Consider the following 15,117-nt stretch of genomic DNA (forward strand, 5'->3'; position numbering starts at 1 on the left):
GGTGTTTTTATAACAAATTTTCAGCTGAATTTCAACTAAGATCCGTATTTGGTTTCTATCAGTCCTTTCCTGAGAATGAAAAACAGAACTAAATGGTCTATAGTTATGCTTAGTATTTTAGAACTTTCCATTATATTGAATATCATTTAAACAGACTATTTATGATGTATTTTACAATATGTATTGTAGTAGTTTAAGGGTTTTTTTTTGAAAAATTATTCCTATTTTTCAGGGTATCCAAAAGTCTTCATGCTAGTACTAGTATGTTACTATCTCTTCAGTTTTATTATCTCTCTAAGTTAGGTTTTTCATCTAGTCTTTTCCTATCAGACAATCTGGGGGTCCTCTTATATGTAAAGGGATTTACACCCTTTAAAATACTGTATTAATGTTGTTGTTGTGACGATGATAATCATGATGATTAGGCAGCTAGGTAGTTAAATGGATAGACTGCTGGGCCTGGAATCAGGAAGACCTGAGTTCAAATCCAGCTTCAGACACGTACTAGCTATAGGACACTAGACAAGTTATTTAACCTCTGTTTATCCCAGTTTCCTGAGACTGAACTAAGTTCTGGGTCAACTGAAAAGAAGTATAAAATACAATCCTGCTCTCGAAACGCTAATAATCTGTTTCATAGAATTTTAGAGTTGAAAGAGACCTTAGAGGCCATCTACTTCAGTTACTCCCTGAGCACAAATGCACTATGTGGCAGATATCTCCAGCTTGAAGATCTCCAGAGATGTGAGGAGATAAGCTACACAAACACATACAAAAAAATGAATAGACAATTCAAGAAAGTCTATAATTTAGTGTTAAATTCTTACTAGTGGTTTGGACAGTAATTGCTCAGACAAAAGATTTCATGTAGATGGGAGTAATCAGGACAGGCTTCATGGCAAATTGAAGTTTCACTTAATATCCATATTCTGAGTGAAACTGTAAAATCCTAGAATGTCAGAACTTGCAGGGTTTTTGCAGATAAACAGTTTCATAATTTTAAATTCCAGATTCTCCAAGAAAAATTCGATGAAGAGTGAGTTCCATCCCCCTTAGAATATCATAGGATCACAGATCTAAAATTGTAAGGGCCTAAATAACACCTAGTACATCTCCCTCATTTTATAGATGAAGAAACCAAGGCACATAAGAATTAAGTGACTTGTTTAAGTTCTCACAGAAAGTGAAAGAGGTAGGATTTTCACTCAGGTCCTCTGAGTCCAGGTTCAGCAGTCTTCCCGTTGCATTGTGCTGCCTTCATTTCTCCTTCTATCCCTTTTCCCAGCCTTCCAGCCTCTGCAGGTAATTGTGCCTCTCAATGACCATGGGTGGGGGGGAAGGGGAAGTGAAGTTAACCAGGGATATAACCACACCAGAATATTTGGGAAGCTCTGTCTCTAGGGGTTACTAGGGAAACACTCAGGCAACAGCTTGAAAACCTCCCTCCTTCCACAGCTACTTAGATTTTTATATGCTCCATAACTATTTCTGGGACCTATTTGGTACATCATTCCATCACAGGGCCTGATTACTTCCATGGGGATAGTGTGCACTATCAAAGGAGTTGTGAAGGAAGTGTGGCTGTTGAGAAGCTAAAACACTAGGGTGGAGGGCAAACAGTAATTTGTAGAGGCCAGGCATACGAAGAAGAACAGCCATTTGTCTACCAGCCAATAGGCAAACAGATACACTTTTTTTCCTTAGTGCATTTCTGTGGGTTTTTTCCCTCTTTAGCAATTCCCTGATAACTACTTGTGATATTCATGGGAAACATTTATGGAATCATAGAATTTAGAATTGAGTTTGTTCATTTAGTCCAAATCCCTCAGTTTTCTAAAGAAAAAAAAAACTGTGGCTCAGAAAGGGAAATTACTTACCCAAGGTAATGCAACTAAGAAGCACAATCAGTATCAAGACATAGATTTTCTCACTCTAATGCTGATGTGTGTACAACCTTCTTGTTTAGTCCCAGATGCATTTAGCCCACCCTACCTACCTACCTACATACTTGTGTACACACATACGCATACACACACATACACACACACACACACACACACACACACACACACACACACGCACACTGCTCCTGGGCTACAAATGAATTTTAAATTAGCCTAAGCCCAACATAATTAGTAAAATTAATTGGCTGCCCCTCAGTATACAAGATGCATTCCAAAGCTAAATTCAGATAATCATTGACCTATCCAGATTGGGATTTTCTGTACCATTGTTTTCCTCTGTTGGCACAGGCAATCAAAAGCACAATATGTTTCTATTGATGACACCTCTTCGTCCTTGGCTCCCCTATTAAATTATGAGCTCTGTGAGGTTAGGGACTGCTTTTTTCCCCCTTTAACATGTAGCCCAAGGTCCAAAAGAGGCAATGAAGTACTGTAGAAAGATTATTTGGAATTAAAGGCCTGAATCTGAGTCCCAGCTTTGCTACTCAGTAGCCACGTGACTAAGAAAACACTTCACCACTCATAGCTCGTCAGTAAAAGGAGGATAATGATAACCACACCACCTACTTTTCAGGACCGTGGCAAGAAAACCGGAGATGCTTCAATGGATCTGTGATCTCATCCATATGGATACTTTCTCCAGTGATGTAGAATGCAATACTTCCTTCCATGACTCCTTATCACTACTATTACCTACAAGACTCCAATGGGACACACCCAACATTCTGGCGACCTTTCTCTGGTTCTCTTGAAATTATATAAATGCACATGGTGAACATATGAGTTGTCCCTTCTCCTTGTGTCATACTCCCTCAGGTGACATCCTTTCCACCACTTTTCTTCCTAAGTTCTTTACAACCTACTCATGCCCATCCTTAGCCTATTGCCCTTTTGGGTTATCTTCAACTCAGATTCTTTGGCTGCTAAGCTGTTCCATGACACTCAGCCATACAGCATCCCTGGAAGTATAGGAATAGGAATGAACTGGGACTGACCCCACAGTTGTATTAGTATTGGGAACTTTCAGCTGAAGCAACTCAACAGTCACCTTTTTTGCAATCTAATGTCTTAGAAAGTTGCCGACAGCAGTGGTTTCAAACTAAAATAGAAATGGGGACCACCAAGTTGTGTATAAGGATTCCTGTTGGCTACGTAGTGATTTAGAGAGCAACATGTTGACATGTTTGTTGTTGTGTCTGACTCTTCATGACCCCATTTGGGTCTTTCTTGGCAAAGATACTGGAGTAACTTGCCATTTCCTTCTCCAGCTCATGTTTAACAGATAAGGAAACTGAGGCAAACAGGGTTAAGTGACTTGCCTAGGGTCTCACAGCTAGTAAGTATCTGAGGCCAGATTTGAACTCAGGAAGATAAGTCTGCCTGACTCCAGACCTGGTACTTTATTAACTCTGCCACCTAGCTGTCCAACATGTTGACATTATCTAAACCTTATAGTATTTTTATTTATTTTGTAATATATTTCCCAATTACATTTTAATCAAGTTCCACCTACATTCTTGCATCTTTGATAATATATGACTATAACATTGAGAGGTTAAGTGACTTGCCCAGGATTGCACAGCCAGAATGTGTCAGACATGGGAATTCAAGTGGGACTTGAACCTAGATCTTCCTGACTTCTGGGCCAGCCCTCTATTGCTGGAAGAATACTGATGCTAAAAATGATGGACCTTTGTTCCAAAGGGAATTTTGGGACCATTAATTGTGTAGTGTCCTAAGGCAGTCTAGCACACTATCCTCCTCTTGTAGAACTCTGGGCCTGGTTCATTGTCCATTTGTAACATCTACCTTGTACACATGTATCAATGGATACACTCTGTGAGGTGTCCAACTGAATATCATTGTCTGGACAATAGGTCAATGATTTTGTCATCATGAACACTAAACTTATCATGTAATTATTGTTCTGCTCCTCAGACTGAGAATTCTATACCTGCTGGTTGACTCTAACTGTTCTACCTTCAGGTGCAGCACACATATCTTCCCCCCCAAATGGTAGTAGTCTGGGCAGACAAGTTGGTATGCTGGTCTTCAGGAGCCATTATGTCCTATTGAGTGCCCATGTCCAGTAGCCTTATGCCTCAGGCCTTGGTCTATGACTACCCAATACCAAGACCCACAGTTGCCACTGCTTATAATAATTAAAGAAGCCAGCACATTTTTCTGTAGGTAAAGGATGGACTGTACTCTCTTGGAGACTGGCTCAAATGATGCTGTCTGTCCATTCCCAGTCGGGTAGAGCAGTACCAAGCTACTCTGACTGTGTTTTTTACCCTCTGCACATAATGCCTCCTGGGCACAACAGCGGCAGTGTGTGGGGATGTGTGAGTTCTTTGAGGAAGACCTCACACATGGGGGCAGCTTGTCCTGTCCAGGAATTAAATCAGCCTTTATGCTTAGGGAAGAGTAAAACTCTCATTACTTTGAATCAGATTTCCCTCCTTTGGGGCTTTTGTTTCCCTGTGCTGTCCTTCCCCTCATAGCTCTTTCTGAGTCCTACCATGTCAGAACTGGAACAGACCTTGTCCTACTCTTTCCTTTTAAAGAGGAAGGAAGGGAGGCCTAGAGATTGGAAGTAACTTGTTCAAAGTCACACAGTCAGTAAGGGGTAGAACAGGGACTAAAATGAAACCCATCTCTCCTGATTTCCAGTCTAAGGAGTCTTCTGCTATGCCACCCTTTAAGCAGTTAATCAATTAAGCATTTATTAAGCACCTACTATGTGCCAGGCACTGTGTTAGCCTCTAGAGACACAAAAACCAAAAATGAAACAGTCCCTCCCCTCAAAGAGCTTATATTTGATTGAAGGAAACAACATTTAGAAGTATGCACAAGATAAGTAGAAGGTCCTTTAAGGGGGGGGGCACTAACAGCTGGGAGGGTCAGAAAAAGCCTCATGTGGAAAGTGGTGCTTGAGCTGAGCTTGGAAGGAAATTAGAAGTTCTAAGAAGTGGACATGAGGAGGGAGTGCATGGGAGACATCCTAGACAAAGGCACAGAAATAGGAGATGAGAGTCCTGCGTGAGGAACGGCAAGAAAACAGTAGGTATCACCAAGGATAACTGTTTTGCAAAAGAATTACAACAAGCTTTTCTTTATTCAGCCCACTCCTCTGTAGCTAAATGTCTCTGGGCTGTTTTATTTAGAATAACAGTTCTTAACCTTTTGTGTATCCTGGCACTCTGGTGAAGACTGTAGACCCCTTCCTAGAATGATGTTTTTAAATAGCTGAAAGAAATGATAAATTTCAGTTTAGGGTTAGTGGAAATAAAGATATAATTTTTCCCATCTAAGTTGTTTGAATTCCTAAAATCTGTCTGCAGACCACTTGGGGATCTCTGGACTCTTGATTTTGAGCTAGAAGGGACATTAAGATTATCTAATCCAACCCTTTCATTTAAAATAGAGGCCCCTGAGACCCAAGGAGTGAAAGAAATTTGGCTAATATCACCTTGGTAGTGAGAATCAGGAGTCAAACCCAGGTCCTCTAAACTTTAAAGCCAATGAATTGTTGAGTCATTTTTTTAGTCATGTCCAACTCTTCATGAACCCATTTGGGGTTTTCTTGGCAAAGATACTGGAATGGTTTGCTATTTCATTCTCCAGTTCATTTTACAGCTGAGGAAACTGAGACAAATAAGGTTAAGTGACATTCCCAGGATCAGAGAGAGCTAATAAGTGTCTGAGGCTGGATTTGAACTCACAAAGATTAGTTTTCCTGACTCCAGGCCCAGCACTCTATGCGTTGCACCACCTAGTGGCATAAGAGCCTATGAATGCTCTTGCTATTATACTGTCTATGGAAGCTATTCACAGTCTGGACAGTCCTTTGCCTTTAAGGCATCACTTTTTTTTTCCAGGGGAGACAGATGTGTAGAAAATGTCACACCAAATAACAAGGGGAGATTTCTAGTTCATTCTGATTCAGGATATTCTAGGGATAGTTTTAGTGGTCAGATCAGACATCCCGACCACTTTCAACATTTTGACCAATAGGATGGGGAGAGGGTCTTCCACCAAATTTGCTAAATGTTTGGAGCTCCTATTACTGCTGGAGAGTTTTGCTGTCAGCTGGCAGAATCTCTGAGGCCAGAGGGTCGGCTTCCATCTAGCAGGGTGGTGTGGAGAAGAGAGCAGATGAGATTGTTTTGGCTTTAGGCACCTCCTAAAGCTAAAAGCATAGGGAGCCAGCTCAAAACAACTTGCCTTGTTTATTGATGTTACATCATAATCTGATGTAATGTTAAATGATCTGTGGAAAATGGGAGCAGTTTAACCTGTGAAATGCTAGGTTAACCTGAAAAATATTCTCAGCCTCCAGTTGCAACACCAGAACAAGTTCCTGGCTTGCAGGTGGAAAGCTAGGGCTGGCCGTAGAGAGCTATGAAATTGGAGTCCCCAAGGAAAACCAACAAGGGAAGACTCATTTATATAAATCTGGATTCAAAGGCCAGGAATTCCTAAAGTCTGGGACCCCTGAAGTGTAGCTAAGCAGCACTGTTCTCAAAGTCCTGAAGCCTAAAGCAGATCCCCCATACCTAGTTTGAGGCAATATGTCCACTTCAGAGGAAGTGAACTCCATTAGGGCCCAGTGATGCCCACTCCATTCACCACCTATCTGTGCCTATAAACCACATGCCAACCTGGATTAATCATGGCCCATCTGCCTCATCAGGCAAATCTTGATAATAACAACAAGGTCAGGGTCTCATCTCTAAGCAAATCATGCCCAGTGATGATTTTATTAACCAACGACTTTGACTTAAGTGGCACAAAACACAAGGGAGAGGTCCCTGAAAGCCAGTACCCACTGGAGCCGAGAGGAAGAGCCGGACCAGACCTAAGGCAGGACCAACAGCTGTTCAGCTCAGCATCCTCTCTTAGACAGCTTTTCTTTCCCTGGGATGTCTCACCTATGCTGGCCCTTCTCCCAACCAATCAGATTCTATTATTTTCCTGGCAGTTTTTCTCTTGCCTTACTGCTGTTTGCAGCACTTCCCAATATAGTCTCATCTGCACATTTCATTAACATGCTGTTTACTCCTTCGTCAAGTGCTTTAATGAAAATGTGAAATGAGAGAATCTCAAAACGACCCTGGACATTATTGGACACTTCCCCTAAAATGAAATCCATTGCCTGTTTTCACCCAGTGGCACCTTTACAAATAGTCCCATGGCATTGTCCGGAGAGTTGACACCTAAACATTTTAGAAGGAAAAGTGACTTCTGTGACTTTAAGCAAGTCATTTTCCTTTTATGGGCCTCATTTTCCTCATCTGTAAAATGAAAGGATTGGACCAGAAGATCTCCAAGACCCTCCCAGCCCTGTCTATAAACCTATGAGATCTCTGTTTCACACTCCACAAAAGACTGGTAGCCCTGAATTTTCACATACTCCTAGTCCCTTCTCTGTATACATTGCAAGATATTTCCTGCCAAGTCATTTGAATTCACATAAAATACGGTAAGTTTCTAAAGCCCTCTACAAAATACTGGAAGAGCCTTCAGAATTCAGCTAGTCTATACCTCTGGCTCCAAGCCCAAGCTATGTCCCTTCCTACCCTCACAGCCAATCTGTCTTCCCCATCCTTAGAGGTTTCCAAGGCCCTTCCCTCTCCCTCAGTTTAAATCCCTCTTCCAGTTTTTCACAAGGCTTAATTGAACTGAAATCTCTCCTGCACAGTGCTACAATGAAGTCTGTTTTCTTTTGTCTTCCGTGCAGATGGCAAACATCTGGCTTTCAGCTTCCATGCCATGTCTCTTCCTTTACTTGAAGACTATTAGCCTGACTACACTGCTAATTGCCACCCCCCAGCCAACCTGTTAAAGGGCCTTTGAACCCAGTTCCCCACACACACACTCAAGGAGTACTACCCCCTCCACTCTACTTACCATCATTCTGACCATCCCTCAAAATCCTGCTTCTGTTGGGAAGCCTTTCCTCTCCCCTGCCTCTTCATAATTCCCATAACTGAAGATTTGTACCAGGGTTCTCTCCCCTTTTTTGTGTAACCTGACCCCTTTGGAACACTGGGGAAACCTATGGAGCCCTTCTCAGAATAATATCTTAAATGAATAACATAAAAAGCATAGGATTGCAAAGGAAACCAATTCTATTAATGTATAGTTATTAAAACAGGGGATTTCACAAGCCCCTTGAAATCTTTGGGGTCCATAGACCCCAGGTTAAGAATACTTGGTCTATACCCTATATTTGGTACTTAGCATGAGTTTGCCTTGTTTTAAGCTATTCTCTGTTGTTGTTTAGTTGTTCTCAGTTGTGTCTGACACTTCATGACTCCATTTAGGGTTTTCTTGACAAAGATATTAGAGTGGTTTTCCATTTCCTTCTCCAGCTTATTTTTATAGATGAGGAAACTGAGGCAGACAGGGTCAAGTGACTTGCCTAGGGTCATATAGCTAATAAGTATCTGAAGTCAGATTTGAACTCAGGAAGGTGAGTCTTCCTAACTCCAGGCCCAGCAATCTATCCACTGTACCATCTAGCTGCCCAAATTATCTCTCCTCCATCCAGCCCACTAAGTAGGTGGTGCAGGTGTTATTGTCCGGATTTTATAGAGGAGAAAGCTTAGGCTCAGAGGTGTTAAGCAGTTTACTCAGAATCTAGTCAATGTCAAAAGTCAGGATTTTGAACACAGGTCCATCATTTTTTTTTCTTTCAACCATGTTGCCTTCTGGTGTCATTGAGTAACAAGGATGAGGTTCTTAAACAAGAAAGCAAATTTGACCTAACAGCTGTCACTGATGCTTGGTGCAATGAAACCCATTACTGGAATGTGACTGTGAATGAGTCTGTCTTATTCAAAAGAAATGTTAGGCAAAAAGGGAGGCAGGAGTAGCACTGTATATTAAGAAGGTATAATCATATGAGGAAATCCAGGAAGCTGAGTAGGGTAAGTAGAGAGCATTTGGGGGAAGATCAATGGAGAAAGAAACAGAAACAATTTTGTTGTAGGACTATCTTACTGACCCCCTGGACAGAAAGAGGAAGTAGATGAGGAGCCTGGCAAACAGATCACAAGCCTAGTGTGGACGTAGGATATAGTGGTGATGAGGGACTCATCTGCTGCTAAGCTCTCTCTGACAAAAGCAGAATAACTAATGAATTCTTGACTTATTGATAACTTTCTCCTTCAAAAAGTTGAGAAGCCAACAAAAGGATGAATTCTATTCTGGATCTCATTGTCCAAGGGGGAGCAGAAATAATGAGAACCTTGGAGGAAAATTAGGCATAATGATCTGACATGCACCTTAGATTTAGGGGAAGTAGATTTCAAAAGGTTCTAAAATCAGTGAGATAGAAGTGGACTAAAATTCCACAGGAGAAGTCAGCCCAGGAGGGATAAGAAATTCAAGAATGAAATGCTGAAGATGCAGAAAAAAACAATTCTGATGAGGATGAAAGAAGGGACTTGTCTGAAAAGAAGGACATAATACTCACCCATCAACTTGGATTTTTAAAAGACATATATAGAAGAAAATAGAAGCTAGGGCAGGTAACTGAAAATGAATGTCCTTCAGCCATCAATCTCATGACAGAGTCTTATTAAAATAGCCTCAGGAGTGATGTAGCTCAGAATAAGCTAAGGCCAGTAAGGAAAACCAAGGACAACAAATAGAATTGTTTGTTGGTTTTGAAGCTATATTGGAGGAGTGAGGGGGATCAAAAAGGGGTAGATCACCTGTGTAGGGTGGATGAGATGACAATGACTGACAACAGAAAGGAGGCAGAGCTTTTATAATTTTTTATTCTCTTTTTTTCTGCCAAAAATGGTCTTTGAACTGAAAAGAACAAAAATGGCTAAGAAGTTCTTGGCTACCAAGATCAGTAAAGAAATAATAAAAGCACATTCCTTTGTCCCCAATTAATTCAAGTCACTTGTCCCAGATAAACTTCATCCTCAAGTACTGAAAACCTGGCAAATGTGACTACTGAGCTACTATCAGTGATATCTGAAAGACAGGAAATTGTGGGAGAGGTACCACAAGACTGGAGAAGGGCAAATGTTGGAGAGAGACGGGGGGGGGGGGGGGGAGGGAGAGACAGAGAGAGAGAGAGACAGAGACAGAGAGAGACAAAGAGAGTGGGGGGAACTAGTCTCTAATCATAGGCCACTGAGCTTTACTTTAATTTCTTGGGGGAGTGGGGGAAGCAGGGAGTCAAGGATGGATCATTAATGAGATGGTTAGCAAACATCACCAAAATGAATCAGTTATTACAAAAAGTCAGCTTCTTCAAGAATGGTCACACTAAACTAAACTAAACTTATTTCCTTTTTTGACAAGGTTACTAACCTCATAGATCAGGGCACAGCTCGAGATACCATTTACCTAGATTTTAGCAAAGCATTTTGTAAGCTATCTCATACTTTTCTTTCTTGTCTATAAGATGGAGAGATGACAGCTAGGCCATAATAATATAGTTAGATGAATTTGGAACTGAGTGACAGGCTACGTACTTGGCAGGAAGTCTTCAGAGGAGTGCCACAAGAATTTGTGCTTGGCCCTATGCTGGTTGACATTCTTACAAATTATTTGGATAGACTATATGCTTATCAGATTTACATATGACAAAAAGCTGAGGAGGATAGCTAATATCCTAAAGAGTAGCATGAGGATCCAAAAAGTCCTTGAGAAACTGAAATTCGGTAGAAATAAATGTAAAGTCTCATTTTTTTGTTCAAAAAATTAACTTCACCAATAAAAAATGGGGTAGTACCTTTAGACAATGGCTTGTCCAAAAGATATTTGTGGTTTTTAGTGGACTTCAAGGTCAATGTGAGTCAGCATTGGGGAGTGATAGCCAGAGATCTTAAGCTGCTTTGAAAAGCAACATTGCTTCCAAGCAATGACTGGACTAGATAGCCTCTGAAGCTCCCTCCACATTTGAGATTCTGTCATTTTAAAGTCCTGAATTATAGTATAATTATCAGTTTAGCAGGGATTACTCAACAACCAGCTAAGAGTAAGAATAGGACACAGGAGAGAGAGACAACTGGGAAGCGAGGAAAGGACAATGTGGGGATCAGGAAAGAGGAAAGGATAAAAGATGGAACCAAATCTTCCTTGGCTACCTATGGCTTAGAAGATAAAAAACAAAGTCTTCAGCATGACATTTAAGACCATTTGCAAGGTAGGTGGCTCCCACCTACTATCCAGACTAATTTCATATTATTTTTCCTTCATGCATTCTACATTACAGCCAAACTATCTGCTAGCTATTCCCCCAAATTGACGTTCTTTCTCCCTGGCTCTTTAACTTTACACTGGTTGTTCTTCACGCCCAGAATGTAATCTCATCTCCCTCTCCCTCTTTCATCCTTAGCATCCTTCAAGCCCCAATTCTGGTGGAATATTCTTGATCTCTTCAGTTGTCATTCTTCCTTCCTTTCTCAAATGATCTTATACTTTGCCTCCCAGCTTCTTTTTCCTTGTATCCCCAGACCTAGCAGAGGACCTTTCAGATAGGAGGCAGTATTGGCTTGTTGAACTGAACTGGCTCACAGTTTCCTCCTCTGTGAAATAAGGAGGTTGAGCTGAGTGATTTTGAAAACCACTTTCAATCTAAATGCTGTGACCCTTTAAGATGTATGGGTAATGGATTTAAAGCTAGAAAGAACCTTAGAAATCTCTCATTTTACAGATAAGGAAATTGAGACCCAGAGAAAATAGATTATTTTCTCAAGTCCACACAGATAAATGGAAGAGTCAGAATTTGAATCTAGATCTTTTGACTCCAAATCCAACATTCTTTCCACCACATCACAGATTTATTGACAAAGTACAGCATACCCGCAAGTGGAGTGGAGCAAAAGACAGTAGGAACATGCTGATAGGCCCAATGACTTTGGAAACCTGCATTTCCAGAGAAAATCTGACTCATAAGAGGATACAACCCTAAGACAGAATTCTTGGTAGAAGGTAAAAAATAACCATGGAAATCCAGGCCATAGGTAGCCAGTAGAGAAAGGAGCCCTCATACTAATTTGAGTAAGCATCAGAAGAAAATGCCAGGTGGGAGCCCAGAAGAAAAGGACTTGCTCAGCATTTTCATCATAAGAACAATCTCTGAAAATCTGAATATACTCACTGTGTTTTGCTTGGTTTCTGGCCTTCCACTGTCTGCTCCCTAATGATTTCCATGTTCTAGCTTCCAGTTCTATGTCCAAAATCAAACATCCAGATCTATAAATTCAGCCCAAGCTTGCTTCTAATCTAGCTCCCTGTTCTCCTTCTGAACTTTTGACTTTGTTATCAGGAACACTCTCCAGTGAAACTTAGTTTGTGAGTGGGCTTTTGATTTTTTCCCCCAGATACATAGAATTGAGGTGGCATTTCATTGACTCTGTAGCTCAGTAAGAACATGATGAGTCCCTTCAACCATAAATAGCCAAGGAAAATTTGAGTGACCTTTAAATTCCCTTTGTAATGCCAAGCAGAGTGGGACTTTTTGCTGTTTTTTGTTTGAGTGCTTCTCAGCACTAAAGTGATCAAGTAACTTTGACTGAGTCTTGCCTTTGTTTCAATCAAGAGTCTTTGATTGAAGCAAGAGTCTTTGATGACTTGCTTAAGTCCCAAGAAAGCCTAAATCCCATGAGTGAGTCACATGGTAGTGACCCCCTCTGACCCTGAAGAAGTGGGTGTGTATGTGTGTGTGTGTGTGTGTGTGTGTGTGTGTGTGTGTGTGTGTATACTCTAAGGTCAGCATTTTGCTTGGGGCTCACTCAGTGGAAGAGTGTCCTGTGATTTGACCAGACAAGACTCTGGGTAGCCATTGTTGAGGAGTTCTGCAGCTTTGAAAAACCCAAATGTTGGTGCTTTTCTCTCTGGTAACTATGTATGTATTGCTATGGATAGACTAGTTTGTGTTATTTGCTCTGTTTATATAATTTCTGCTTGTAATTTCTGTTTGTATTCTCTCTGAAGTTCAGGGTTCTGGCTTTTCCTCCTGAACTAAGTGAATGGTATATGTGTGTTTAATTAAAGTAAGATTGTTAACCCCTTAAAGTTGCTTTCCTTAGAAAAGCAGATCAAAGAACCTGTGCTAGCTGCCCTCCTGTGTGCTGGTGTTTTGGTCTTACACAGCCACAGTAGCAGCAAGTAGCATTGTTGTTACACTCTCCCAATACTAAAGTTATATGAGCCTATGGTTCCATATCTAGGATACAGAAAACAAATGTGGCTTGAGGGGAGAAGGAGGTGGTAGCAATGACTAATATATCATAGAACCATCCAAATATGCAAGCTGTCTGACTGGGATTGCATTTCAGCTCTCTTTAGCAGGGTTTGGGCCTTGGAGATATTTCTTACTTGACTAAACTTCCCATATTTTAAGATGTCTCAAAATTCAGTATTTCAAGTGCACAAAAATTTTCTGAAGTTATTCCTTCTATGACTCCCATGGTCCCACAAGGATTTGGGCACCCAAGTCTTTATATTCCTTTTAAAATATGGAAGACTTAGACCTGAGAAAACTGACAGAGAGTAATATAACTGGGTGGCTATAGTGTTCCCTGAGATTATTGCTGAGGGATTTTGTGAAACTCTTGTCCCCTGTTTCTAGGAGCTGGGGCTTAGTGATTACTGTGACTCCCAAAATTTGGGGCCATTTTTGAGGTAACAGCCTTTCTCTTGCAGGGAGCTATCTAAGGAAGCTTGGAGCAGGCCTGGTTAAAATGGAGAACGATGATGACAATGATGCCTCACCTTATGTTCTGGATACATGATAATATCATATTAGACACTCCTGATGATTGGCCTTAATCACAATTTTCTCCATGCCTCCCTGTGAAGGAAGGAGCCCTTCTTGATTGTGAGTGGGTAGAGCCTTGCTAATGCAGCAGACTGGTAGCATCTGATAGCAGGGAAGAGGCCAGAAGGGGCCCCAGCTTTGAAGTAGAAGAGAAAAAGGTGATAAGTGGAGTAGTTGTGCAGAGAGTGAAGGCAGGGGCTTAGGGTCTTACTTCTGATGTGACTGAATGAGTGAACAAAGGAATGAATAAGCATTTATTTAGTGCGTCCCATGTGTCAGATAAACTCAACCCAAGTTTGCTTCCACTCTAGCTCCTTGTTCTCCTTCTGACTTGATGGGCACAGTGGATAGAGTGCCAGGCTTGGAGTCAGGAAGATTCATCTTTGTGAGTTCAAATCTGGCCTCAGACACGTACTACCTGTGTGACCCCGGGCAAGTCACTTAATCTTGTTGGCCTTTGTTTCCTCATTTGTAAGATGATCTGGAGAAGGAAATGGTAGAACACTCTAGTATCTTTGCCAAGGAAATCCCCAAAATGCATAGAATCAGGCATGACTGAAGCTACTCAGAAACAAGAGTGACAAATGTGGGGCCCTATGTCTGGGACAAAGAAGTTAGAAAGAGTGGTGATTGAGGTCACTGGACATTTGACCGACATGGGCTTTCCAGGAATAGTCATGATGACATGATTGCTCCTGGTCATGTGCTGGGACCCAAGGCCAGATTCTAGGTAGATGGGAGTGGGGCTAGTTAGCCCTTGTAGTTTGTGCTGGTTAGTTGTAATTAGATACAGTATTATATTCATTCAGTAATTATTTGTTAAGGCCATGTTGTAAGAGAAGATTCTCATGCCTTGCAATCTTACAGTTCTGTAATGAGTTAAGTTTGTTTTATCTTATTTAACTTAGTCACTAATTACCTCCTTTAAAAAAACTCAACTTTTGTCTTAAGTGGCCTTAAAGGAATGGGAGGCTGGGAGTACACATGTAGGCCAGGAGAATCTGAAAGAATTGGAAGACCTTGGGGTCTGGGTAAAGCCTGAGGACAATAGTAGAGAGATCCAGAAAAGAGCCAAGAACCCAGAGGCTCAAGGGTACCAACCGATGACATTCAAGTAAGGCAGAGAATAAAAAGGAAAAAAACAGATGTTTTTCTGACATGCAGTTGTTATGTTTCAGGAATCTTATACGTGTAATTGTCCTCTACTTTAATGCCTTCGATCACTGCAGGGTACATAATGGTTTTACATCAAATACCACTGATGGTGTCTGCCTGGAGTCTTATTTCTTCACACTCCAGTCTCTCTGGTATTGTTCAAGCTAAAATTTTGCAGCCCTAAGTCTATCCAAATCTGTGTAA

The 15,117-nt window shown here is 41.2% G+C and overlaps 1 protein-coding gene across 2 annotated transcripts in view; it reads left to right on the top strand.

Moving 5' to 3' along the window:
• The window catches only part of GNAO1 (G protein subunit alpha o1), a 252,292-nt gene that overhangs the window by 77,707 nt on the left and 159,468 nt on the right, over positions 1-15,117 (top strand). The window lies entirely within an intron of this gene.

Source organism: Trichosurus vulpecula, chromosome 3 (genome assembly GCF_011100635.1).
Source record: "Trichosurus vulpecula isolate mTriVul1 chromosome 3, mTriVul1.pri, whole genome shotgun sequence".
Classification (NCBI taxonomy): domain Eukaryota; kingdom Metazoa; phylum Chordata; class Mammalia; order Diprotodontia; family Phalangeridae; genus Trichosurus; species Trichosurus vulpecula.